Here is a 24,188-nt window from a genome sequence, read left to right as displayed (position 1 = left end):
AATTGATCTCTGTGTTAAACTTGGTGCTGTGTTTATGTGCTGATGGTGGCTCTGGTGCTGTATTCATGTACTGATGATGGGTCTTGTGTTGAACTCGTATGCTGATGTAGTCATATGCTGATGGAAGTTCTGTTTCCGTAACCATGCACTGACGGCGGTTCTGGTGATGTATCAATGTAGCTGCTGCAATCTTTAACTTATTAGACTTGATATTAGGTCATGCTAGGGTCAGTATGCTGTGCTGAAAATACAGCTGTCTGAATGAGGCCATTATAGGTCAGCTGAGCAAGAGTTTGACAAAAGCTCCCAGACACTATAGACAGCTTTGCCATCATTAGGGCGGCTGCTCTTTCTCTCCCAAAAATGGCAGTTTTCTTCACAGTCTCACCTCCCTTGTCTGAAAGTGCCCAAACGAAAAAGGAGCCTGGCCAACAGTGGTTCATCTGATCAGTCACATACCACGTGTGCACTTTATCGGACTGTGATGTCAGAGGTGACAACACAGCCAATCCTCGTTAGTATAGTGGTAAGTGTCCCCGCCTGTCACGCGGGAGACCGGGGTTCGATTCCCCGACGGGGAGGCCTCTTATATTCTTGAATTTGAATTTGAAGCTTGTTTCTTTTTACTCCGCATTTTGTTCATAGTGTTTTCTGTGTAGAATTGCATGCCTAACTGATTTGGAGAAGTAGCTGTTCCTATGGTGTGGTGTTATTTAAAGCCTGTAGCAAGCATATAGTATAGTCATTGCAATTGATCTCTGTGTTAAACTTGGTGCTGTGTTTATGTGCTGATGGTGGCTCTGGTGCTGTATTCATGTACTGATGATGGGTCTTGTGTTGAACTCGTATGCTGATGTAGTCATATGCTGATGGAAGTTCTGTTTCCGTAACCATGCACTGACGGCGGTTCTGGTGATGTATCAATGTAGCTGCTGCAATCTTTAACTTATTAGACTTGATATTAGGTCATGCTAGGGTCAGTATGCTGTGCTGAAAATACAGCTGTCTGAATGAGGCCATTATAGGTCAGCTGAGCAAGAGTTTGACAAAAGCTCCCAGACACTATAGACAGCTTTGCCATCATTAGGGCGGCTGCTCTTTCTCTCCCAAAAATGGCAGTTTTCTTCACAGTCTCACCTCCCTTGTCTGAAAGTGCCCAAACGAAAAAGGAGCCTGGCCAACAGTGGTTCATCTGATCAGTCACATACCACGTGTGCACTTTATCGGACTGTGATGTCAGAGGTGACGACACAGCCAATCCTCGTTAGTATAGTGGTAAGTATCCCCGCCTGTCACGCGGGAGACCGGGGTTCGATTCCCCGACGGGGAGGCCTCTTATATTCTTGAATTTGCTACGAGAAGCTGATCGAGATGGCAAAAAATTCATATTCTGGAGCTTTTGATATTTTATTGTTTGATTGTCACTTTACTGCCACCAAAAGTCACTACATGTGTGATAAATCCATCCCCCCCAAAACGGAATGATTGCGCTCATACCTATTACCAGTTCTTTCCGTAGGGGATAAACGCCACGCCCATGGCCGGTTAGCTCAGTTGGTTAGAGCGTGGTGCTAATAACGCCAAGGTCGCGGGTTCGATCCCCGTACGGGCCAAGTACAGCTTTTTAGAGGTCCCGTGCACTCGTTTCATCCCAGGTGGGTCGATGCAGATGCTGAAGCTTGTTTCTTTTTACTCCGCATTTTGTTCATAGTGTTTTCTGTGTAGAATTGCATGCCTAACTGATTTGGAGAAGTAGCTGTTCCTATGGTGTGGTGTTATTTAAAGCCTGTAGCAAGCATATAGTATAGTCATTGCAATTGATCTCTGTGTTAAACTTGGTGCTGTGTTTATGTGCTGATGGTGGCTCTGGTGCTGTATTCATGTACTGATGATGGGTCTTGTGTTGAACTCGTATGCTGATGTAGTCATATGCTGATGGAAGTTCTGTTTCCGTAACCATGCACTGACGGCGGTTCTGGTGATGTATCAATGTAGCTGCTGCAATCTTTAACTTATTAGACTTGATATTAGGTCATGCTAGGGTCAGTATGCTGTGCTGAAAATACAGCTGTCTGAATGAGGCCATTATAGGTCAGCTGAGCAAGAGTTTGACAAAAGCTCCCAGACACTATAGACAGCTTTGCCATCATTAGGGCGGCTGCTCTTTCTCTCCCAAAAATGGCAGTTTTCTTCACAGTCTCACCTCCCTTGTCTGAAAGTGCCCAAACGAAAAAGGAGCCTGGCCAACAGTGGTTCATCTGATCAGTCACATACCACGTGTGCACTTTATCGGACTGTGATGTCAGAGGTGACGACACAGCCAATCCTCGTTAGTATAGTGGTAAGTATCCCCGCCTGTCACGCGGGAGACCGGGGTTCGATTCCCCGACGGGGAGGCCTCTTATATTCTTGAATTTGCTACGAGAAGCTGATCGAGATGGCAAAAAATTCATATTCAGGAGCTTTTGATATTTTATTGTTTGATTGTCACTTTACTGCCACCAAAAGTCACTACATGTGTGATAAATCCATCCCCCCCAAAACGGAATGATTGCGCTCATACCTATTACCAGTTCTTTCCGTAGGGGATAAACGCCACGCCCATGGCCGGTTAGCTCAGTTGGTTAGAGCGTGGTGCTAATAACGCCAAGGTCGCGGGTTCGATCCCCGTACGGGCCAAGTACAGCTTTTTAGAGGTCCCGTGCACTCGTTTCATCCCAGGTGGGTCGATGCAGATGCTGAAGCTTGTTTCTTTTTACTCCGCATTTTGTTCATAGTGTTTTCTGTGTAGAATTGCATGCCTAACTGATTTGGAGAAGTAGCTGTTCCTATGGTGTGGTGTTATTTAAAGCCTGTAGCAAGCATATAGTATAGTCATTGCAATTGATCTCTGTGTTAAACTTGGTGCTGTGTTTATGTGCTGATGGTGGCTCTGGTGCTGTATTCATGTACTGATGATGGGTCTTGTGTTGAACTCGAATGCTGATGTAGTCATATGCTGATGGAAGTTCTGTTTCCGTAACCATGCACTGACGGCGGTTCTGGTGATGTATCAATGTGGCTGCTGCAATCTTTAACTTATTAGACTTGATATTAGGTCATGCTAGGGTCAGTATGCTGTGCTGAAAATACAGCTGTCTGAATGAGGCCATTATAGGTCAGCTGAGCAAGAGTTTGACAAAAGCTCCCAGACACTATAGACAGCTTTGCCATCATTAGGGCGGCTGCTCTTTCTCTCCCAAAAATGGCAGTTTTCTTCACAGTCTCACCTCCCTTGTCTGAAAGTGCCCAAACGAAAAAGGAGCCTGGCCAACAGTGGTTCATCTGATCAGTCACATACCACGTGTGCACTTTATCGGACTGTGATGTCAGAGGTGACGACACAGCCAATCCTCGTTAGTATAGTGGTAAGTATCCCCGCCTGTCACGCGGGAGACCGGGGTTCGATTCCCCGACGGGGAGGCCTCTTATATTCTTGAATTTGAATTTGAAGCTTGTTTCTTTTTACTCCGCATTTTGTTCATAGTGTATTCTGTGTAGAATTGCATGCCTAACTGATTTGGAGAAGTAGCTGTTCCTATGGTGTGGTGTTATTTAAAGCCTGTAGCAAGCATATAGTATAGTCATTGCAATTGATCTCTGTGTTAAACTTGGTGCTGTGTTTATGTGCTGATGGTGGCTCTGGTGCTGTATTCATGTACTGATGATGGGTCTTGTGTTGAACTCGTATGCTGATGTAGTCATATGCTGATGGAAGTTCTGTTTCCGTAACCATGCACTGACGGCGGTTCTGGTGATGTATCAATGTAGCTGCTGCAATCTTTAACTTATTAGACTTGATATTAGGTCATGCTAGGGTCAGTATGCTGTGCTGAAAATACAGCTGTCTGAATGAGGCCATTATAGGTCAGCTGAGCAAGAGTTTGACAAAAGCTCCCAGACACTATAGACAGCTTTGCCATCATTAGGGCGGCTGCTCTTTCTCTCCCAAAAATGGCAGTTTTCTTCACAGTCTCACCTCCCTTGTCTGAAAGTGCCCAAACGAAAAAGGAGCCTGGCCAACAGTGGTTCATCTGATCAGTCACATACCACGTGTGCACTTTATCGGACTGTGATGTCAGAGGTGACGACACAGCCAATCCTCGTTAGTATAGTGGTAAGTATCCCCGCCTGTCACGCGGGAGACCGGGGTTCGATTCCCCGACGGGGAGGCCTCTTATATTCTTGAATTTGCTACGAGAAGCTGATCGAGATGGCAAAAAATTCATATTCAGGAGCTTTTGATATTTTATTGTTTGATTGTCACTTTACTGCCACCAAAAGTCACTACATGTGTGATAAATCCATCCCCCCCAAAACGGAATGATTGCGCTCATACCTATTACCAGTTCTTTCCGTAGGGGATAAACGCCACGCCCATGGCCGGTTAGCTCAGTTGGTTAGAGCGTGGTGCTAATAACGCCAAGGTCGCGGGTTCGATCCCCGTACGGGCCAAGTACAGCTTTTTAGAGGTCCCGTGCACTCGTTTCATCCCAGGTGGGTCGATGCAGATGCTGAAGCTTGTTTCTTTTTACTCCGCATTTTGTTCATAGTGTTTTCTGTGTAGAATTGCATGCCTAACTGATTTGGAGAAGTAGCTGTTCCTATGGTGTGGTGTTATTTAAAGCCTGTAGCAAGCATATAGTATAGTCATTGCAATTGATCTCTGTGTTAAACTTGGTGCTGTGTTTATGTGCTGATGGTGGCTCTGGTGCTGTATTCATGTACTGATGATGGGTCTTGTGTTGAACTCGTATGCTGATGTAGTCATATGCTGATGGAAGTTCTGTTTCCGTAACCATGCACTGACGGCGGTTCTGGTGATGTATCAATGTAGCTGCTGCAATCTTTAACTTATTAGACTTGATATTAGGTCATGCTAGGGTCAGTATGCTGTGCTGAAAATACAGCTGTCTGAATGAGGCCATTATAGGTCAGCTGAGCAAGTGTTTGACAAAAGCTCCCAGACACTATAGACAGCTTTGCCATCATTAGGGCGGCTGCTCTTTCTCTCCCAAAAATGGCAGTTTTCTTCACAGTCTCACCTCCCTTGTCTGAAAGTGCCCAAACGAAAAAGGAGCCTGGCCAACAGTGGTTCATCTGATCAGTCACATACCACGTGTGCACTTTATCGGACTGTGATGTCAGAGGTGACGACACAGCCAATCCTCGTTAGTATAGTGGTAAGTATCCCCGCCTGTCACGCGGAAGACCGGGGTTCGATTCCCCGACGGGGAGGCCTCTTATATTCTTGAATTTGCTACGAGAAGCTGATCGAGATGGCAAAAAATTCATACTCAGGAGCTTTTGATATTTTATTGTTTGATTGTCACTTTACTGCCACCAAAAGTCACTACATGTGTGATAAATCCATCCCCCCCAAAACGGAATGATTGCGCTCATACCTATTACCAGTTCTTTCCGTAGGGGATAAACGCCACGCCCATGGCCGGTTAGCTCAGTTGGTTAGAGCGCGGTGCTAATAACGCCAAGGTCGCGGGTTCGATCCCCGTACGGGCCAAGTACAGCTTTTTAGAGGTCCCGTGCACTCGTTTCATCCCAGGTGGGTCGATGCAGATGCTGAAGCTTGTTTCTTTTTACTCCGCATTTTGTTCATAGTGTTTTCTGTGTAGAATTGCATGCCTAACTGATTTGGAGAAGTAGCTGTTCCTATGGTGTGGTGTTATTTAAAGCCTGTAGCAAGCATATAGTATAGTCATTGCAATTGATCTCTGTGTTAAACTTGGTGCTGTGTTTATGTGCTGATGGTGGCTCTGGTGCTGTATTCATGTACTGATGATGGGTCTTGTGTTGAACTCGTATGCTGATGTAGTCATATGCTGATGGAAGTTCTGTTTCCGTAACCATGCACTGACGGCGGTTCTGGTGATGTATCAATGTAGCTGCTGCAATCTTTAACTTATTAGACTTGATATTAGGTCATGCTAGGGTCAGTATGCTGTGCTGAAAATACAGCTGTCTGAATGAGGCCATTATAGGTCAGCTGAGCAAGAGTTTGACAAAAGCTCCCAGACACTATAGACAGCTTTGCCATCATTAGGGCGGCTGCTCTTTCTCTCCCAAAAATGGCAGTTTTCTTCACAGTCTCACCTCCCTTGTCTGAAAGTGCCCAAACGAAAAAGGAGCCTGGCCAACAGTGGTTCATCTGATCAGTCACATACCACGTGTGCACTTTATCGGACTGTGATGTCAGAGGTGACGACACAGCCAATCCTCGTTAGTATAGTGGTAAGTATCCCCGCCTGTCACGCGGGAGACCCGTACGGGCCAAGTACAGCTTTTTAGTGGTCCCGTGCACTCGTTTCATCCCAGGTGGGTCGATGCAGATGCTGAAGCTTGTTTCTTTTTACTCCGCATTTTGTTCATAGTGTTTTCTGTGTAGAATTGCATGCCTAACTGATTTGGAGAAGTAGCTGTTCCTATGGTGTGGTGTTATTTAAAGCCTGTAGCAAGCATATAGTATAGTCATTGCAATTGATCTCTGTGTTAAACTTGGTGCTGTGTTTATGTGCTGATGGTGGCTCTGGTGCTGTATTCATGTACTGATGATGGGTCTTGTGTTGAACTCGTATGCTGATGTAGTCATATGCTGATGGAAGTTCTGTTTCCGTAACCATGCACTGACGGCGGTTCTGGTGATGTATCAATGTAGCTGCTGCAATCTTTAACTTATTAGACTTGATATTAGGTCATGCTAGGGTCAGTATGCTGTGCTGAAAATACAGCTGTCTGAATGAGGCCATTATAGGTCAGCTGAGCAAGAGTTTGACAAAAGCTCCCAGACACTATAGACAGCTTTGCCATCATTAGGGCGGCTGCTCTTTCTCTCCCAAAAATGGCAGTTTTCTTCACAGTCTCACCTCCCTTGTCTGAAAGTGCCCAAACGAAAAAGGAGCCTGGCCAACAGTGGTTCATCTGATCAGTCACATACCACGTGTGCACTTTATCGGACTGTGATGTCAGAGGTGACGACACAGCCAATCCTCGTTAGTATAGTGGTAAGTATCCCCGCCTGTCACGCGGGAGACCGGGGTTCGATTCCCCGACGGGGAGGCCTCTTATATTCTTGAATTTGCTACGAGAAGCTGATCGAGATGGCAAAAAATTCATATTCAGGAGCTTTTGATATTTTATTGTTTGATTGTCACTTTACTGCCACCAAAAGTCACTACATGTGTGATAAATCCATCCCCCCCCAAAACGGAATGATTGCGCTCATACCTATTACCAGTTCTTTCCGTAGGGGATGAACGCCACGCCCATGGCCGGTTAGCTCAGTTGGTTAGAGCGTGGTGCTAATAACGCCAAGGTCGCGGGTTCGATCCCCGTACGGGCCAAGTACAGCTTTTTAGAGGTCCCGTGCACTCGTTTCATCCCAGGTGGGTCGATGCAGATGCTGAAGCTTGTTTCTTTTTACTCCGCATTTTGTTCATAGTGTTTTCTGTGTAGAATTGCATGCCTAACTGATTTGGAGAAGTAGCTGTTCCTATGGTGTGGTGTTATTTAAAGCCTGTAGCAAGCATATAGTATAGTCATTGCAATTGATCTCTGTGTTAAACTTGGTGCTGTGTTTATGTGCTGATGGTGGCTCTGGTGCTGTATTCATGTACTGATGATGGGTCTTGTGTTGAACTCGTATGCTGATGTAGTCATATGCTGATGGAAGTTCTGTTTCCGTAACCATGCACTGACGGCGGTTCTGGTGATGTATCAATGTAGCTGCTGCAATCTTTAACTTATTAGACTTGATATTAGGTCATGCTAGGGTCAGTATGCTGTGCTGAAAATACAGCTGTCTGAATGAGGCCATTATAGGTCAGCTGAGCAAGAGTTTGACAAAAGCTCCCAGACACTATAGACAGCTTTGCCATCATTAGGGCGGCTGCTCTTTCTCTCCCAAAAATGGCAGTTTTCTTCACAGTCTCACCTCCCTTGTCTGAAAGTGCCCAAACGAAAAAGGAGCCTGGCCAACAGTGGTTCATCTGATCAGTCACATACCACGTGTGCACTTTATCGGACTGTGATGTCAGAGGTGACGACACAGCCAATCCTCGTTAGTATAGTGGTAAGTATCCCCGCCTGTCACGCGGGAGACCGGGGTGCGATTCCCCGACGGGGAGGCCTCTTATATTCTTGAATTTGCTACGAGAAGCTGATCGAGATGGCAAAAAATTCATATTCAGGAGCTTTTGATATTTTATTGTTTGATTGTCACTTTACTGCCACCAAAAGTCACTACATGTGTGATAAATCCATCCCCCCCCAAAACGGAATGATTGCGCTCATACCTATTACCAGTTCTTTCCGTAGGGGATAAACGCCACGCCCATGGCCGGTTAGCTCAGTTGGTTAGAGCGTGGTGCTAATAACGCCAAGGTCGCGGGTTCGATCCCCGTATGGGCCAAGTACAGCTTTTTAGAGGTCCCGTGCACTCGTTTCATCCCAGGTGGGTCGATGCAGATGCTGAAGCTTGTTTCTTTTTACTCCGCATTTTGTTCATAGTGTTTTCTGTGTAGAATTGCATGCCTAACTGATTTGGAGAAGTAGCTGTTCCTATGGTGTGGTGTTATTTAAAGCCTGTAGCAAGCATATAGTATAGTCATTGCAATTGATCTCTGTGTTAAACTTGGTGCTGTGTTTATGTGCTGATGGTGGCTCTGGTGCTGTATTCATGTACTGATGATGGGTCTTGTGTTGAACTCGTATGCTGATGTAGTCATATGCTGATGGAAGTTCTGTTTCCGTAACCATGCACTGACGGCGGTTCTGGTGATGTATCAATGTAGCTGCTGCAATCTTTAACTTATTAGACTTGATATTAGGTCATGCTAGGGTCAGTATGCTGTGCTGAAAATACAGCTGTCTGAATGAGGCCATTATAGGTCAGCTGAGCAAGAGTTTGACAAAAGCTCCCAGACACTATAGACAGCTTTGCCATCATTAGGGCGGCTGCTCTTTCTCTCCCAAAAATGGCAGTTTTCTTCACAGTCTCACCTCCCTTGTCTGAAAGTGCCCAAACGAAAAAGGAGCCTGGCCAACAGTGGTTCATCTGATCAGTCACATACCACGTGTGCACTTTATCGGACTGTGATGTCAGAGGTGACGACACAGCCAATCCTCGTTAGTATAGTGGTAAGTATCCCCGCCTGTCACGCGGGAGACCGGGGTTCGATTCCCCGACGGGGAGGCCTCTTATATTCTTGAATTTGCTACGAGAAGCTGATCGAGATGGCAAAAAATTCATATTCAGGAGCTTTTGATATTTTATTGTTTGATTGTCACTTTACTGCCACCAAAAGTCACTACATGTGTGATAAATCCATCCCCCCCAAAACGGAATGATTGCGCTCATACCTATTACCAGTTTTTTCCGTAGGGGATAAACGCCACGCCCATGGCCGGTTAGCTCAGTTGGTTAGAGCGTGGTGCTAATAACGCCAAGGTCGCGGGTTCGATCCCCGTACGGGCCAAGTACAGCTTTTTAGAGGTCCCGTGCACTCGTTTCATCCCAGGTGGGTCGATGCAGATGCTGAAGCTTGTTTCTTTTTACTCCGCATTTTGTTCATAGTGTTTTCTGTGTAGAATTGCATGCCTAACTGATTTGGAGAAGTAGCTGTTCCTATGGTGTGGTGTTATTTAAAGCCTGTAGCAAGCATATAGTATAGTCATTGCAATTGATCTCTGTGTTAAACTTGGTGCTGTGTTTATGTGCTGATGGTGGCTCTGGTGCTGTATTCATGTACTGATGATGGGTCTTGTGTTGAACTCGTATGCTGATGTAGTCATATGCTGATGGAAGTTCTGTTTCCGTAACCATGCACTGACGGCGGTTCTGGTGATGTATCAATGTAGCTGCTGCAATCTTTAACTTATTAGACTTGATATTAGGTCATGCTAGGGTCAGTATGCTGTGCTGAAAATACAGCTGTCTGAATGAGGCCATTATAGGTCAGCTGAGCAAGAGTTTGACAAAAGCTCCCAGACACTATAGACAGCTTTGCCATCATTAGGGCGGCTGCTCTTTCTCTCCCAAAAATGGCAGTTTTCTTCACAGTCTCACCTCCCTTGTCTGAAAGTGCCCAAACGAAAAAGGAGCCTGGCCAACAGTGGTTCATCTGATCAGTCACATACCACGTGTGCACTTTATCGGACTGTGATGTCAGAGGTGACGACACAGCCAATCCTCGTTAGTATAGTGGTAAGTATCCCCGCCTGTCACGCGGGAGACCGGGGTGCGATTCCCCGACGGGGAGGCCTCTTATATTCTTGAATTTGCTACGAGAAGCTGATCGAGATGGCAAAAAATTCATATTCAGGAGCTTTTGATATTTTATTGTTTGATTGTCACTTTACTGCCACCAAAAGTCACTACATGTGTGATAAATCCATCCCCCCCCAAAACGGAATGATTGCGCTCATACCTATTACCAGTTCTTTCCGTAGGGGATAAACGCCACGCCCATGGCCGGTTAGCTCAGTTGGTTAGAGCGTGGTGCTAATAACGCCAAGGTCGCGGGTTCGATCCCCGTATGGGCCAAGTACAGCTTTTTAGAGGTCCCGTGCACTCGTTTCATCCCAGGTGGGTCGATGCAGATGCTGAAGCTTGTTTCTTTTTACTCCGCATTTTGTTCATAGTGTTTTCTGTGTAGAATTGCATGCCTAACTGATTTGGAGAAGTAGCTGTTCCTATGGTGTGGTGTTATTTAAAGCCTGTAGCAAGCATATAGTATAGTCATTGCAATTGATCTCTGTGTTAAACTTGGTGCTGTGTTTATGTGCTGATGGTGGCTCTGGTGCTGTATTCATGTACTGATGATGGGTCTTGTGTTGAACTCGTATGCTGATGTAGTCATATGCTGATGGAAGTTCTGTTTCCGTAACCATGCACTGACGGCGGTTCTGGTGATGTATCAATGTAGCTGCTGCAATCTTTAACTTATTAGACTTGATATTAGGTCATGCTAGGGTCAGTATGCTGTGCTGAAAATACAGCTGTCTGAATGAGGCCATTATAGGTCAGCTGAGCAAGAGTTTGACAAAAGCTCCCAGACACTATAGACAGCTTTGCCATCATTAGGGCGGCTGCTCTTTCTCTCCCAAAAATGGCAGTTTTCTTCACAGTCTCACCTCCCTTGTCTGAAAGTGCCCAAACGAAAAAGGAGCCTGGCCAACAGTGGTTCATCTGATCAGTCACATACCACGTGTGCACTTTATCGGACTGTGATGTCAGAGGTGACGACACAGCCAATCCTCGTTAGTATAGTGGTAAGTATCCCCGCCTGTCACGCGGGAGACCGGGGTTCGATTCCCCGACGGGGAGGCCTCTTATATTCTTGAATTTGCTACGAGAAGCTGATCGAGATGGCAAAAAATTCATATTCAGGAGCTTTTGATATTTTATTGTTTGATTGTCACTTTACTGCCACCAAAAGTCACTACATGTGTGATAAATCCATCCCCCCCCAAAACGGAATGATTGCGCTCATACCTATTACCGGTTCTTTCCGTAGGGGATAAACGCCACGCCCATGGCCGGTTAGCTCAGTTGGTTAGAGCGTGGTGCTAATAACGCCAAGGTCGCGGGTTCGATCCCTGTACGGGCCAAGTACAGCTTTTTAGAGGTCCCGTGCACTCGTTTCATCCCAGGTGGGTCGATGCAGATGCTGAAGCTTGTTTCTTTTTACTCCGCATTTTGTTCATAGTGTTTTCTGTGTAGAATTGCATGCCTAACTGATTTGGAGAAGTAGCTGTTCCTATGGTGTGGTGTTATTTAAAGCCTGTAGCAAGCATATAGTATAGTCATTGCAATTGATCTCTGTGTTAAACTTGGTGCTGTGTTTATGTGCTGATGGTGGCTCTGGTGCTGTATTCATGTACTGATGATGGGTCTTGTGTTGAACTCGTATGCTGATGTAGTCATATGCTGATGGAAGTTCTGTTTCCGTAACCATGCACTGACGGCGGTTCTGGTGATGTATCAATGTAGCTGCTGCAATCTTTAACTTATTAGACTTGATATTAGGTCATGCTAGGGTCAGTATGCTGTGCTGAAAATACAGCTGTCTGAATGAGGCCATTATAGGTCAGCTGAGCAAGAGTTTGACAAAAGCTCCCAGACACTATAGACAGCTTTGCCATCATTAGGGCGGCTGCTCTTTCTCTCCCAAAAATGGCAGTTTTCTTCACAGTCTCACCTCCCTTGTCTGAAAGTGCCCAAACGAAAAAGGAGCCTGGCCAACAGTGGTTCATCTGATCAGTCACATACCACGTGTGCACTTTATCGGACTGTGATGTCAGAGGTGACGACACAGCCAATCCTCGTTAGTATAGTGGTAAGTATCCCCGCCTGTCACGCGGGAGACCGGGGTTCGATTCCCCGACGGGGAGGCCTCTTATATTCTTGAATTTGCTACGAGAAGCTGATCGAGATGGCAAAAAATTCATATTCAGGAGCTTTTGATATTTTATTGTTTGATTGTCACTTTACTGCCACCAAAAGTCACTACATGTGTGATAAATCCATCCCCCCCAAAACGGAATGATTGCGCTCATACCTATTACCAGTTTTTTCCGTAGGGGATAAACGCCACGCCCATGGCCGGTTAGCTCAGTTGGTTAGAGCGTGGTGCTAATAACGCCAAGGTCGCGGGTTCGATCCCCGTACGGGCCAAGTACAGCTTTTTAGAGGTCCCGTGCACTCGTTTCATCCCAGGTGGGTCGATGCAGATGCTGAAGCTTGTTTCTTTTTACTCCGCATTTTGTTCATAGTGTTTTCTGTGTAGAATTGCATGCCTAACTGATTTGGAGAAGTAGCTGTTCCTATGGTGTGGTGTTATTTAAAGCCTGTAGCAAGCATATAGTATAGTCATTGCAATTGATCTCTGTGTTAAACTTGGTGCTGTGTTTATGTGCTGATGGTGGCTCTGGTGCTGTATTCATGTACTGATGATGGGTCTTGTGTTGAACTCGTATGCTGATGTAGTCATATGCTGATGGAAGTTCTGTTTCCGTAACCATGCACTGACGGCGGTTCTGGTGATGTATCAATGTAGCTGCTGCAATCTTTAACTTATTAGACTTGATATTAGGTCATGCTAGGGTCAGTATGCTGTGCTGAAAATACAGCTGTCTGAATGAGGCCATTATAGGTCAGCTGAGCAAGAGTTTGACAAAAGCTCCCAGACACTATAGACAGCTTTGCCATCATTAGGGCGGCTGCTCTTTCTCTCCCAAAAATGGCAGTTTTCTTCACAGTCTCACCTCCCTTGTCTGAAAGTGCCCAAACGAAAAAGGAGCCTGGCCAACAGTGGTTCATCTGATCAGTCACATACCACGTGTGCACTTTATCGGACTGTGATGTCAGAGGTGACGACACAGCCAATCCTCGTTAGTATAGTGGTAAGTATCCCCGCCTGTCACGCGGGAGACCGGGGTGCGATTCCCCGACGGGGAGGCCTCTTATATTCTTGAATTTGCTACGAGAAGCTGATCGAGATGGCAAAAAATTCATATTCAGGAGCTTTTGATATTTTATTGTTTGATTGTCACTTTACTGCCACCAAAAGTCACTACATGTGTGATAAATCCATCCCCCCCCAAAACGGAATGATTGCGCTCATACCTATTACCAGTTCTTTCCGTAGGGGATAAACGCCACGCCCATGGCCGGTTAGCTCAGTTGGTTAGAGCGTGGTGCTAATAACGCCAAGGTCGCGGGTTCGATCCCCGTATGGGCCAAGTACAGCTTTTTAGAGGTCCCGTGCACTCGTTTCATCCCAGGTGGGTCGATGCAGATGCTGAAGCTTGTTTCTTTTTACTCCGCATTTTGTTCATAGTGTTTTCTGTGTAGAATTGCATGCCTAACTGATTTGGAGAAGTAGCTGTTCCTATGGTGTGGTGTTATTTAAAGCCTGTAGCAAGCATATAGTATAGTCATTGCAATTGATCTCTGTGTTAAACTTGGTGCTGTGTTTATGTGCTGATGGTGGCTCTGGTGCTGTATTCATGTACTGATGATGGGTCTTGTGTTGAACTCGTATGCTGATGTAGTCATATGCTGATGGAAGTTCTGTTTCCGTAACCATGCACTGACGGCGGTTCTGGTGATGTATCAATGTAGCTGCTGCAATCTTTAACTTATTAGACTTGATATTAGGTCATGCTAGGGTCAGTATGCTGTGCTGAAAATACAGCTGTCTGAATGAGGCCATTATAGGTCAGCTGAGCAAGAGTTTGACAAAAGCTCCCAGACACTATAGACAGCTTTGCCATCATTAGGGCGGCTGCTCTTTCTCTCCCAAAAATGGCAGTTTTCTTCACAGTCTCACCTCCCTTGTCTGAAAGTGCCCAAACGAAAAAGGAGCCTGGCCAACAGTGGTTCATCTGATCAGTCACATACCACGTGTGCACTTTATCGGACTGTGATGTCAGAGGTGACGACACAGCCAATCCTCGTTAGTATAGTGGTAAGTATCCCCGCCTGTCACGCGGGAGACCGGGGTTCGATTCCCCGACGGGGAGGCCTCTTATATTCTTGAATTTGCTACGAGAAGCTGATCGAGATGGCAAAAAATTCATATTCAGGAGCTTTTGATATTTTATTGTTTGATTGTCACTTTACTGCCACCAAAAGTCACTACATGTGTGATAAATCCATCCCCCCCCAAAACGGAATGATTGCGCTCATACCTATTACCGGTTCTTTCCGTAGGGGATAAACGCCACGCCCATGGCCGGTTAGCTCAGTTGGTTAGAGCGTGGTGCTAATAACGCCAAGGTCGCGGGTTCGATCCCTGTACGGGCCAAGTACAGCTTTTTAGAGGTCCCGTGCACTCGTTTCATCCCAGGTGGGTCGATGCAGATGCTGAAGCTTGTTTCTTTTTACTCCGCATTTTGTTCATAGTGTTTTCTGTGTAGAATTGCATGCCTAACTGATTTGGAGAAGTAGCTGTTCCTATGGTGTGGTGTTATTTAAAGCCTGTAGCAAGCATATAGTATAGTCATTGCAATTGATCTCTGTGTTAAACTTGGTGCTGTGTTTATGTGCTGATGGTGGCTCTGGTGCTGTATTCATGTACTGATGATGGGTCTTGTGTTGAACTCGTATGCTGATGTAGTCATATGCTGATGGAAGTTCTGTTTCCGTAACCATGCACTGACGGCGGTTCTGGTGATGTATCAATGTAGCTGCTGCAATCTTTAACTTATTAGACTTGATATTAGGTCATGCTAGGGTCAGTATGCTGTGCTGAAAATACAGCTGTCTGAATGAGGCCATTATAGGTCAGCTGAGCAAGAGTTTGACAAAAGCTCCCAGACACTATAGACAGCTTTGCCATCATTAGGGCGGCTGCTCTTTCTCTCCCAAAAATGGCAGTTTTCTTCACAGTCTCACCTCCCTTGTCTGAAAGTGCCCAAACGAAAAAGGAGCCTGGCCAACAGTGGTTCATCTGATCAGTCACATACCACGTGTGCACTTTATCGGACTGTGATGTCAGAGGTGACGACACAGCCAATCCTCGTTAGTATAGTGGTAAGTATCCCCGCCTGTCACGCGGGAGACCGGGGTTCGATTCCCCGACGGGGAGGCCTCTTATATTCTTGAATTTGCTACGAGAAGCTGATCGAGATGGCAAAAAATTCATATTCAGGAGCTTTTGATATTTTATTGTTTGATTGTCACTTTACTGCCACCAAAAGTCACTACATGTGTGATAAATCCATCCCCCCCCAAAACGGAATGATTGCGCTCATACCTATTACCGGTTCTTTCCGTAGGGGATAAACGCCACGCCCATGGCCGGTTAGCTCAGTTGGTTAGAGCGTGGTGCTAATAACGCCAAGGTCGCGGGTTCGATCCCCGTACGGGCCAAGTACAGCTTTTTAGAGGTCCCGTGCACTCGTTTCATCCCAGGTGGGTCGATGCAGATGCTGAAGCTTGTTTCTTTTTACTCCGCATTTTGTTCATAGTGTTTTCTGTGTAGAATTGCATGCCTAACTGATTTGGAGAAGTAGCTGTTCCTATGGTGTGGTGTTATTTAAAGCCTGTAGCAAGCATATAGTATAGTCATTGCAATTGATCTCTGTGTTAAACTTGGTGCTGTGTTTATGTGCTGATGGTGGCTCTGGTGCTGTATTCATGTACTGATGATGGGTCTTGTGTTGAACTCGTATGCTGATGTAGTCATATGCTGATGGAAGTTCTGTTTCCGTAACCATGCACTGACGGCGGTTCTGGTGATGTATCAATGTAGCTGCTGCAATCTTTAACTTATTAGACTTGATATTAGGTCATGCTAGGGTCAGTATGCTGTGCTGAAAATACAGCTGTCTGAATGAGGCCATTATAGGTCAGCTGAGCAAGAGTTTGACAAAAGCTCCCAGACACTATAGACAGCTTTGCCATCATTAGGGCGGCTGCTCTTTCTCTCCCAAAAATGGCAGTTTTCTTCACAGTCTCACCTCCCTTGTCTGAAAGTGCCCAAACGAAAAAGGAGCCTGGCCAACAGTGGTTCATCTGATCAGTCACATACCACGTGTGCACTTTATCGGACTGTGATGTCAGAGGTGACGACACAGCCAATCCTCGTTAGTATAGTGGTAAGTATCCCCGCCTGTCACGCGGGAGACCGGGGTTCGATTCCCCGACGGGGAGGCCTCTTATATTCTTGAATTTGCTACGAGAAGCTGATCGAGATGGCAAAAAATTCATATTCAGGAGCTTTTGATATTTTATTGTTTGATTGTCACTTTACTGCCACCAAAAGTCACTACATGTGTGATAAATCCATCCCCCCCCAAAACGGAATGATTGCGCTCATACCTATTACCAGTTCTTTCCGTAGGGGATAAACGCCACGCCCATGGCCGGTTAGCTCAGTTGGTTAGAGCGTGGTGCTAATAACGCCAAGGTCGCGGGTTCGATCCCCGTACGGGCCAAGTACAGCTTTTTAGAGGTCCCGTGCACTCGTTTCATCCCAGGTGGGTCGATGCAGATGCTGAAGCTTGTTTCTTTTTACTCCGCATTTTGTTCATAGTGTTTTCTGTGTAGAATTGCATGCCTAACTGATTTGGAGAAGTAGCTGTTCCTATGGTGTGGTGTTATTTAAAGCCTGTAGCAAGCATATAGTATAGTCATTGCAATTGATCTCTGTGTTAAACTTGGTGCTGTGTTTATGTGCTGATGGTGGCTCTGGTGCTGTATTCATGTACTGATGATGGGTCTTGTGTTGAACTCGTATGCTGATGTAGTCATATGCTGATGGAAGTTCTGTTTCCGTAACCATGCACTGACGGCGGTTCTGGTGATGTATCAATGTAGCTGCTGCAATCTTTAACTTATTAGACTTGATATTAGGTCATGCTAGGGTCAGTATGCTGTGCTGAAAATACAGCTGTCTGAATGAGGCCATTATAGGTCAGCTGAGCAAGAGTTTGACAAAAGCTCCCAGACACTATAGACAGCTTTGCCATCATTAGGGCGGCTGCTCTTTCTCTCCCAAAAATGGCAGTTTTCTTCACAGTCTCACCTCCCTTGTCTGAAAGTGCCCAAACGAAAAAGGAGCCTGGCCAACAGTGGTTCATCTGATCAGTCACATACCACGTGTGCACTTTATCGGACTGTGATGTCAGAGGTGACGACACAGCCAATCCTCGTTAGTATAGTGGTAAGTATCCCCGCCTGTCACGCGGGAGACCGGGGTTCGATTCCCCGACGGGGAGGCCTCTTATATTCTTGAATTTGCTACAAGAAGCTGATCGAGATGGCAAAAAATTCATATTCAGGAGCTTTTGATATTTTATTGTTTGATTGTCACTTTACTGCCACCAAAAGTCACTACATGTGTGATAAATCCATCCCCCCCCAAAACGGAATGATTGCGCTCATACCTATTACCAGTTCTTTCCGTAGGGGATAAACGCCACGCCCATGGCCGGTTAGCTCAGTTGGTTAGAGCGTGGTGCTAATAACGCCAAGGTCGCGGGTTCGATCCCCGTACGGGCCAAGTACAGCTTTTTAGAGGTCCCGTGCACTCGTTTCATCCCAGGTGGGTCGATGCAGATGCTGAAGCTTGTTTCTTTTTACTCCGCATTTTGTTCATAGTGTTTTCTGTGTAGAATTGCATGCCTAACTGATTTGGAGAAGTAGCTGTTCCTATGGTGTGGTGTTATTTAAAGCCTGTAGCAAGCATATAGTATAGTCATTGCAATTGATCTCTGTGTTAAACTTGGTGCTGTGTTTATGTGCTGATGGTGGCTCTGGTGCTGTATTCATGTACTGATGATGGGTCTTGTGTTGAACTCGTATGCTGATGTAGTCATATGCTGATGGAAGTTCTGTTTCCGTAACCATGCACTGACGGCGGTTCTGGTGATGTATCAATGTAGCTGCTGCAATCTTTAACTTATTAGACTTGATATTAGGTCATGCTAGGGTCAGTATGCTGTGCTGAAAATACAGCTGTCTGAATGAGGCCATTATAGGTCAGCTGAGCAAGAGTTTGACAAAAGCTCCCAGACACTATAGACAGCTTTGCCATCATTAGGGCGGCTGCTCTTTCTCTCCCAAAAATGGCAGTTTTCTTCACAGTCTCACCTCCCTTGTCTGAAAGTGCCCAAACGAAAAAGGAGCCTGGCCAACAGTGGTTCATCTGATCAGTCACATACCACGTGTGCACTTTATCGGACTGTGATGTCAGAGGTGACGACACAGCCAATCCTCGTTAGTATAGTGGTAAGTATCCCCGCCTGTCACGCGGGAGACCGGGGTTCGATTCCCCGACGGGGAGGCCTCTTATATTCTTGAATTTGCTACGAGAAGCTGATCGAGATGGCAAAAAATTCATATTCAGGAGCTTTTGATATTTTATTGTTTGATTGTCACTTTACTGCCACCAAAAGTCACTACATGTGTGATAAATCCATCCCCCCCCAAAACGGAATGATTGCGCTCATACCTATTACCGGTTCTTTCCGTAGGGGATAAACGCCACGCCCATGGCCGGTTAGCTCAGTTGGTTAGAGCGTGGTGCTAATAACGCCAAGGTCGCGGGTTCGATCCCCGTACGGGCCAAGTACAGCTTTTTAGAGGTCCCGTGCACTCGTTTCATCCCAGGTGGGTCGATGCAGATGCTGAAGCTTGTTTCTTTTTACTCCGCATTTTGTTCATAGTGTTTTCTGTGTAGAATTGCATGCCTAACTGATTTGGAGAAGTAGCTGTTCCTATGGTGTGGTGTTATTTAAAGCCTGTAGCAAGCATATAGTATAGTCATTGCAATTGATCTCTGTGTTAAACTTGGTGCTGTGTTTATGTGCTGATGGTGGCTCTGGTGCTGTATTCATGTACTGATGATGGGTCTTGTGTTGAACTCGTATGCTGATGTAGTCATATGCTGATGGAAGTTCTGTTTCCGTAACCATGCACTGACGGCGGTTCTGGTGATGTATCAATGTAGCTGCTGCAATCTTTAACTTATTAGACTTGATATTAGGTCATGCTAGGGTCAGTATGCTGTGCTGAAAATACAGCTGTCTGAATGAGGCCATTATAGGTCAGCTGAGCAAGAGTTTGACAAAAGCTCCCAGACACTATAGACAGCTTTGCCATCATTAGGGCGGCTGCTCTTTCTCTCCCAAAAATGGCAGTTTTCTTCACAGTCTCGCCTCCCTTGTCTGAAAGTGCCCAAACGAAAAAGGAGCCTGGCCAACAGTGGTTCATCTGATCAGTCACATACCACGTGTGCACTTTATCGGACTGTGATGTCAGAGGTGACGACACAGCCAATCCTCGTTAGTATAGTGGTAAGTATCCCCGCCTGTCACGCGGGAGACCGGGGTTCGATTCCCCGACGGGGAGGCCTCTTATATTCTTGAATTTGCTACGAGAAGCTGATCGAGATGGCAAAAAATTCATATTCAGGAGCTTTTGATATTTTATTGTTTGATTGTCACTTTACTGCCACCAAAAGTCACTACATGTGTGATAAATCCATCCCCCCCCAAAACGGAATGATTGCGCTCATACCTATTACCAGTTCTTTCCGTAGGGGATAAACGCCACGCCCATGGCCGGTTAGCTCAGTTGGTTAGAGCGTGGTGCTAATAACGCCAAGGTCGCGGGTTCGATCCCCGTACGGGCCAAGTACAGCTTTTTAGAGGTCCCGTGCACTCGTTTCATCCCAGGTGGGTCGATGCAGATGCTGAAGCTTGTTTCTTTTTACTCCGCATTTTGTTCATAGTGTTTTCTGTGTAGAATTGCATGCCTAACTGATTTGGAGAAGTAGCTGTTCCTATGGTGTGGTGTTATTTAAAGCCTGTAGCAAGCATATAGTATAGTCATTGCAATTGATCTCTGTGTTAAACTTGGTGCTGTGTTTATGTGCTGATGGTGGCTCTGGTGCTGTATTCATGTACTGATGATGGGTCTTGTGTTGAACTCGTATGCTGATGTAGTCATATGCTGATGGAAGTTCTGTTTCCGTAACCATGCACTGACGGCGGTTCTGGTGATGTATCAATGTAGCTGCTGCAATCTTTAACTTATTAGACTTGATATTAGGTCATGCTAGGGTCAGTATGCTGTGCTGAAAATACAGCTGTCTGAATGAGGCCATTATAGGTCAGCTGAGCAAGAGTTTGACAAAAGCTCCCAGACACTATAGACAGCTTTGCCATCATTAGGGCGGCTGCTCTTTCTCTCCCAAAAATGGCAGTTTTCTTCACAGTCTCACCTCCCTTGTCTGAAAGTGCCCAAACGAAAAAGGAGCCTGGCCAACAGTGGTTCATCTGATCAGTCACATACCACGTGTGCACTTTATCGGACTGTGATGTCAGAGGTGACGACACAGCCAATCCTCGTTAGTATAGTGGTAAGTATCCCCGCCTGTCACGCGGGAGACCGGGGTTCGATTCCCCGACGGGGAGGCCTCTTATATTCTTGAATTTGCTACGAAAAGCTGATCGAGATGGCAAAAAATTCATATTCAGGAGCTTTTGATATTTTATTGTTTGATTGTCACTTTACTGCCACCAAAAGTCACTACATGTGTGATAAATCCATCCCCCCCCAAAACGGAATGATTGCGCTCATACCTATTACCGGTTCTTTCCGTAGGGGATAAACGCCACGCCCATGGCCGGTTAGCTCAGTTGGTTAGAGCGTGGTGCTAATAACGCCAAGGTCGCGGGTTCGATCCCCGTACGGGCCAAGTACAGCTTTTTAGAGGTCCCGTGCACTCGTTTCATCCCAGGTGGGTCGATGCAGATGCTGAAGCTTGTTTCTTTTTACTCTGCATTTTGTTCATAGTGTTTTCTGTGTAGAATTGCATGCCTAACTGATTTGGAGAAGTAGCTGTTCCTATGGTGTGGTGTTATTTAAAGCCTGTAGCAAGCATATAGTATAGTCATTGCAATTGATCTCTGTGTTAAACTTGGTGCTGTGTTTATGTGCTGATGGTGGCTCTGGTGCTGTATTCATGTACTGATGATGGGTCTTGTGTTGAACTCGTATGCTGATGTAGTCATATGCTGATGGAAGTTCTGTTTCCGTAACCATGCACTGACGGCGGTTCTGGTGATGTATCAATGTAGCTGCTGCAATCTTTAACTTATTAGACTTGATATTAGGTCATGCTAGGGTCAGTATGCTGTGCTGAAAATACAGCTGTCTGAATGAGGCCATTATAGGTCAGCTGAGCAAGAGTTTGACAAAAGCTCCCAGACACTATAGACAGCTTTGCCATCATTAGGGCGGCTGCTCTTTCTCTCCCAAAAATGGCAGTTTTCTTCACAGTCTCACCTCCCTTGTCTGAAAGTGCCCAAACGAAAAAGGAGCCTGGCCAACAGTGGTTCATCTGATCAGTCACATACCACGTGTGCACTTTATCGGACTGTGATGTCAGAGGTGACGACACAGCCAATCCTCGTTAGTATAGTGGTAAGTATCCCCGCCTGTCACGCGGGAGACCGGGGTTCGATTCCCCTACGGGGAGGCCTCTTATATTCTTGAATTTGCTACGAGAAGCTGATCGAGATGGCAAAAAATTCATATTCAGGAGCTTTTGATATTTTATTGTTTGATTGTCACTTTACTGCCACCAAAAGTCACTACATGTGTGATAAATCCATCCCCCCCAAAACGGAATGATTGCGCTCATACCTATTACCGGTTCTTTCCGTAGGGGATAAACGCCACACCCATGGCCGGTTAGCTCAGTTGGTTAGAGCGTGGTGCTAATAACGCCAAGGTCGCGGGTTCGATCCCCGTACGGGCCAAGTACAGCTTTTTAGAGGTCCCGTGCACTCGTTTCATCCCAGGTGGGTCGATGCAGATGCTGGAGCTTGTTTCTTTTTACTCCGCATTTTGTTCATAGTGTTTTCTGTGTAGAATTGCATGCCTAACTGATTTGGAGAAGTAGCTGTTCCTATGGTGTGGTGTTATTTAAAGCCTGTAGCAAGCATATAGTATAGTCATTGCAATTGATCTCTGTGTTAAACTTGGTGCTGTGTTTATGTGCTGATGGTGGCTCTGGTGCTGTATTCATGTACTGATGATGGGTCTTGTGTTGAACTCGTATGCTGATGTAGTCATATGCTGATGGAAGTTCTGTTTCCGTAACCATGCACTGACGGCGGTTCTGGTGATGTATCAATGTAGCTGCTGCAATCTTTAACTTATTAGACTTGATATTAGGTCATGCTAGGGTCAGTATGCTGTGCTGAAAATACAGCTGTCTGAATGAGGCCATTATAGGTCAGCTGAGCAAGAGTTTGACAAAAGCTCCCAGACACTATAGACAGCTTTGCCATCATTAGGGCGGCTGCTCTTTCTCTCCCAAAAATGGCAGTTTTCTTCACAGTCTCACCTCCCTTGTCTGAAAGTGCCCAAACGAAAAAGGAGCCTGGCCAACAGTGGTTCATCTGATCAGTCACATACCACGTGTGCACTTTATCGGACTGTGATGTCAGAGGTGACGACACAGCCAATCCTCGTTAGTATAGTGGTAAGTATCCCCGCCTGTCACGTGGGAGACCGGGGTTCGATTCCCCGACGGGGAGGCCTCTTATATTCTTGAATTTGCTACGAGAAGCTGATCGAGATGGCAAAAAATTCATATTCAGGAGCTTTTGATATTTTATTGTTTGATTGTCACTTTACTGCCACCAAAAGTCACTACATGTGTGATAAATCCATCCCCCCCCAAAACGGAATGATTGCGCTCATACCTATTACCAGTTCTTTCCGTAGGGGATAAACGCCACGCCCATGGCCGGTTAGCTCAGTTGGTTAGAGCGTGGTGCTAATAACGCCAAGGTCGCGGGTTCGATCCCCGTACGGGCCAAGTACAGCTTTTTAGAGGTCCCGTGCACTCGTTTCATCCCAGGTGGGTCGATGCAGATGCTGAAGCTTGTTTCTTTTTACTCCGCATTTTGTTCATAGTGTTTTCTGTGTAGAATTGCATGCCTAACTGATTTGGAGAAGTAGCTGTTCCTATGGTGTGGTGTTATTTAAAGCCTGTAGCAAGCATATAGTATAGTCATTGCAATTGATCTCTGTGTTAAACTTGGTGCTGTGTTTATGTGCTGATGGTGGCTCTGGTGCTGTATTCATGTACTGATGATGGGTCTTGTGTTGAACTCGTATGCTGATGTAGTCATATGCTGATGGAAGTTCTGTTTCCGTAACCATGCACTGACGGCGGTTCTGGTGATGTATCAATGTAGCTGCTGCAATCTTTAACTTATTAGACTTGATATTAGGTCATGCTAGGGTCAGTATGCTGTGCTGAAAATACAGCTGTCTGAATGAGGCCATTATAGGTCAGCTGAGCAAGAGTTTGACAAAAGCTCCCAGACACTATAGACAGCTTTGCCATCATTAGGGCGGCTGCTCTTTCTCTCCCAAAAATGGCAGTTTTCTTCACAGTCTCGCCTCCCTTGTCTGAAAGTGCCCAAACGAAAAAGGAGCCTGGCCAACAGTGGTTCATCTGATCAGTCACATACCACGTGTGCACTTTATCGGACTGTGATGTCAGAGGTGACGACACAGCCAATCCTCGTTAGTATAGTGGTAAGTATCCCCGCCTGTCACGCGGGAGACCGGGGTTCGATTCCCCGACGGGGAGGCCTCT

At 46.0% G+C, this 24,188-nt stretch overlaps 30 non-coding genes across 30 annotated transcripts; all 30 read left to right on the top strand.

Annotated features, from left to right (window-relative positions):
* Positions 1–1,258: 1,258 nt before the first annotated feature.
* On the top strand, positions 1,259–1,330 carry TRNAD-GUC (transfer RNA aspartic acid (anticodon GUC)). The gene has a single exon. It is a non-coding gene; the product is annotated as a tRNA-Asp (tRNA).
* Positions 1,331–1,539: 209 nt separating this feature from the next.
* TRNAI-AAU (transfer RNA isoleucine (anticodon AAU)) lies at positions 1,540–1,613 on the top strand. The gene has a single exon. It is a non-coding gene; the product is annotated as a tRNA-Ile (tRNA).
* A 711-nt stretch (positions 1,614–2,324) lies between these two features.
* Positions 2,325–2,396, top strand: TRNAD-GUC (transfer RNA aspartic acid (anticodon GUC)). Its single transcript has one exon. It is a non-coding gene; the product is annotated as a tRNA-Asp (tRNA).
* A 209-nt stretch (positions 2,397–2,605) lies between these two features.
* On the top strand, positions 2,606–2,679 carry TRNAI-AAU (transfer RNA isoleucine (anticodon AAU)). The gene has a single exon. It is a non-coding gene; the product is annotated as a tRNA-Ile (tRNA).
* Positions 2,680–3,390: 711 nt separating this feature from the next.
* On the top strand, positions 3,391–3,462 carry TRNAD-GUC (transfer RNA aspartic acid (anticodon GUC)). The gene has a single exon. It is a non-coding gene; the product is annotated as a tRNA-Asp (tRNA).
* A 677-nt stretch (positions 3,463–4,139) lies between these two features.
* Positions 4,140–4,211, top strand: TRNAD-GUC (transfer RNA aspartic acid (anticodon GUC)). The gene has a single exon. It is a non-coding gene; the product is annotated as a tRNA-Asp (tRNA).
* Positions 4,212–4,420: 209 nt separating this feature from the next.
* On the top strand, positions 4,421–4,494 carry TRNAI-AAU (transfer RNA isoleucine (anticodon AAU)). Its single transcript has one exon. It is a non-coding gene; the product is annotated as a tRNA-Ile (tRNA).
* A 2,547-nt stretch (positions 4,495–7,041) lies between these two features.
* TRNAD-GUC (transfer RNA aspartic acid (anticodon GUC)) lies at positions 7,042–7,113 on the top strand. The gene has a single exon. It is a non-coding gene; the product is annotated as a tRNA-Asp (tRNA).
* Positions 7,114–7,323: 210 nt separating this feature from the next.
* Positions 7,324–7,397, top strand: TRNAI-AAU (transfer RNA isoleucine (anticodon AAU)). The gene has a single exon. It is a non-coding gene; the product is annotated as a tRNA-Ile (tRNA).
* A 1,778-nt stretch (positions 7,398–9,175) lies between these two features.
* Positions 9,176–9,247, top strand: TRNAD-GUC (transfer RNA aspartic acid (anticodon GUC)). Its single transcript has one exon. It is a non-coding gene; the product is annotated as a tRNA-Asp (tRNA).
* Positions 9,248–9,456: 209 nt separating this feature from the next.
* TRNAI-AAU (transfer RNA isoleucine (anticodon AAU)) lies at positions 9,457–9,530 on the top strand. The gene has a single exon. It is a non-coding gene; the product is annotated as a tRNA-Ile (tRNA).
* A 1,778-nt stretch (positions 9,531–11,308) lies between these two features.
* Positions 11,309–11,380, top strand: TRNAD-GUC (transfer RNA aspartic acid (anticodon GUC)). Its single transcript has one exon. It is a non-coding gene; the product is annotated as a tRNA-Asp (tRNA).
* Positions 11,381–12,375: 995 nt separating this feature from the next.
* On the top strand, positions 12,376–12,447 carry TRNAD-GUC (transfer RNA aspartic acid (anticodon GUC)). The gene has a single exon. It is a non-coding gene; the product is annotated as a tRNA-Asp (tRNA).
* Positions 12,448–12,656: 209 nt separating this feature from the next.
* On the top strand, positions 12,657–12,730 carry TRNAI-AAU (transfer RNA isoleucine (anticodon AAU)). Its single transcript has one exon. It is a non-coding gene; the product is annotated as a tRNA-Ile (tRNA).
* A 1,778-nt stretch (positions 12,731–14,508) lies between these two features.
* Positions 14,509–14,580, top strand: TRNAD-GUC (transfer RNA aspartic acid (anticodon GUC)). The gene has a single exon. It is a non-coding gene; the product is annotated as a tRNA-Asp (tRNA).
* Positions 14,581–15,575: 995 nt separating this feature from the next.
* TRNAD-GUC (transfer RNA aspartic acid (anticodon GUC)) lies at positions 15,576–15,647 on the top strand. Its single transcript has one exon. It is a non-coding gene; the product is annotated as a tRNA-Asp (tRNA).
* A 210-nt stretch (positions 15,648–15,857) lies between these two features.
* On the top strand, positions 15,858–15,931 carry TRNAI-AAU (transfer RNA isoleucine (anticodon AAU)). The gene has a single exon. It is a non-coding gene; the product is annotated as a tRNA-Ile (tRNA).
* A 711-nt stretch (positions 15,932–16,642) lies between these two features.
* On the top strand, positions 16,643–16,714 carry TRNAD-GUC (transfer RNA aspartic acid (anticodon GUC)). Its single transcript has one exon. It is a non-coding gene; the product is annotated as a tRNA-Asp (tRNA).
* A 210-nt stretch (positions 16,715–16,924) lies between these two features.
* Positions 16,925–16,998, top strand: TRNAI-AAU (transfer RNA isoleucine (anticodon AAU)). The gene has a single exon. It is a non-coding gene; the product is annotated as a tRNA-Ile (tRNA).
* A 711-nt stretch (positions 16,999–17,709) lies between these two features.
* Positions 17,710–17,781, top strand: TRNAD-GUC (transfer RNA aspartic acid (anticodon GUC)). The gene has a single exon. It is a non-coding gene; the product is annotated as a tRNA-Asp (tRNA).
* A 210-nt stretch (positions 17,782–17,991) lies between these two features.
* Positions 17,992–18,065, top strand: TRNAI-AAU (transfer RNA isoleucine (anticodon AAU)). Its single transcript has one exon. It is a non-coding gene; the product is annotated as a tRNA-Ile (tRNA).
* Positions 18,066–18,776: 711 nt separating this feature from the next.
* On the top strand, positions 18,777–18,848 carry TRNAD-GUC (transfer RNA aspartic acid (anticodon GUC)). Its single transcript has one exon. It is a non-coding gene; the product is annotated as a tRNA-Asp (tRNA).
* Positions 18,849–19,058: 210 nt separating this feature from the next.
* On the top strand, positions 19,059–19,132 carry TRNAI-AAU (transfer RNA isoleucine (anticodon AAU)). The gene has a single exon. It is a non-coding gene; the product is annotated as a tRNA-Ile (tRNA).
* A 711-nt stretch (positions 19,133–19,843) lies between these two features.
* TRNAD-GUC (transfer RNA aspartic acid (anticodon GUC)) lies at positions 19,844–19,915 on the top strand. The gene has a single exon. It is a non-coding gene; the product is annotated as a tRNA-Asp (tRNA).
* A 210-nt stretch (positions 19,916–20,125) lies between these two features.
* On the top strand, positions 20,126–20,199 carry TRNAI-AAU (transfer RNA isoleucine (anticodon AAU)). Its single transcript has one exon. It is a non-coding gene; the product is annotated as a tRNA-Ile (tRNA).
* Positions 20,200–20,910: 711 nt separating this feature from the next.
* Positions 20,911–20,982, top strand: TRNAD-GUC (transfer RNA aspartic acid (anticodon GUC)). The gene has a single exon. It is a non-coding gene; the product is annotated as a tRNA-Asp (tRNA).
* A 210-nt stretch (positions 20,983–21,192) lies between these two features.
* Positions 21,193–21,266, top strand: TRNAI-AAU (transfer RNA isoleucine (anticodon AAU)). The gene has a single exon. It is a non-coding gene; the product is annotated as a tRNA-Ile (tRNA).
* Positions 21,267–22,258: 992 nt separating this feature from the next.
* On the top strand, positions 22,259–22,332 carry TRNAI-AAU (transfer RNA isoleucine (anticodon AAU)). Its single transcript has one exon. It is a non-coding gene; the product is annotated as a tRNA-Ile (tRNA).
* A 993-nt stretch (positions 22,333–23,325) lies between these two features.
* On the top strand, positions 23,326–23,399 carry TRNAI-AAU (transfer RNA isoleucine (anticodon AAU)). The gene has a single exon. It is a non-coding gene; the product is annotated as a tRNA-Ile (tRNA).
* A 711-nt stretch (positions 23,400–24,110) lies between these two features.
* On the top strand, positions 24,111–24,182 carry TRNAD-GUC (transfer RNA aspartic acid (anticodon GUC)). Its single transcript has one exon. It is a non-coding gene; the product is annotated as a tRNA-Asp (tRNA).
* The last annotated feature ends 6 nt before the right edge of the window (positions 24,183–24,188 follow it).

Source organism: Ranitomeya variabilis, chromosome 5, assembly GCF_051348905.1.
Source record: "Ranitomeya variabilis isolate aRanVar5 chromosome 5, aRanVar5.hap1, whole genome shotgun sequence".
NCBI classification, from domain to species: Eukaryota; Metazoa; Chordata; class Amphibia; order Anura; family Dendrobatidae; genus Ranitomeya; species Ranitomeya variabilis.
Note: the sequence above shows the minus strand (reverse complement) of the source record. Positions and strands in the feature narration are given on the sequence as shown.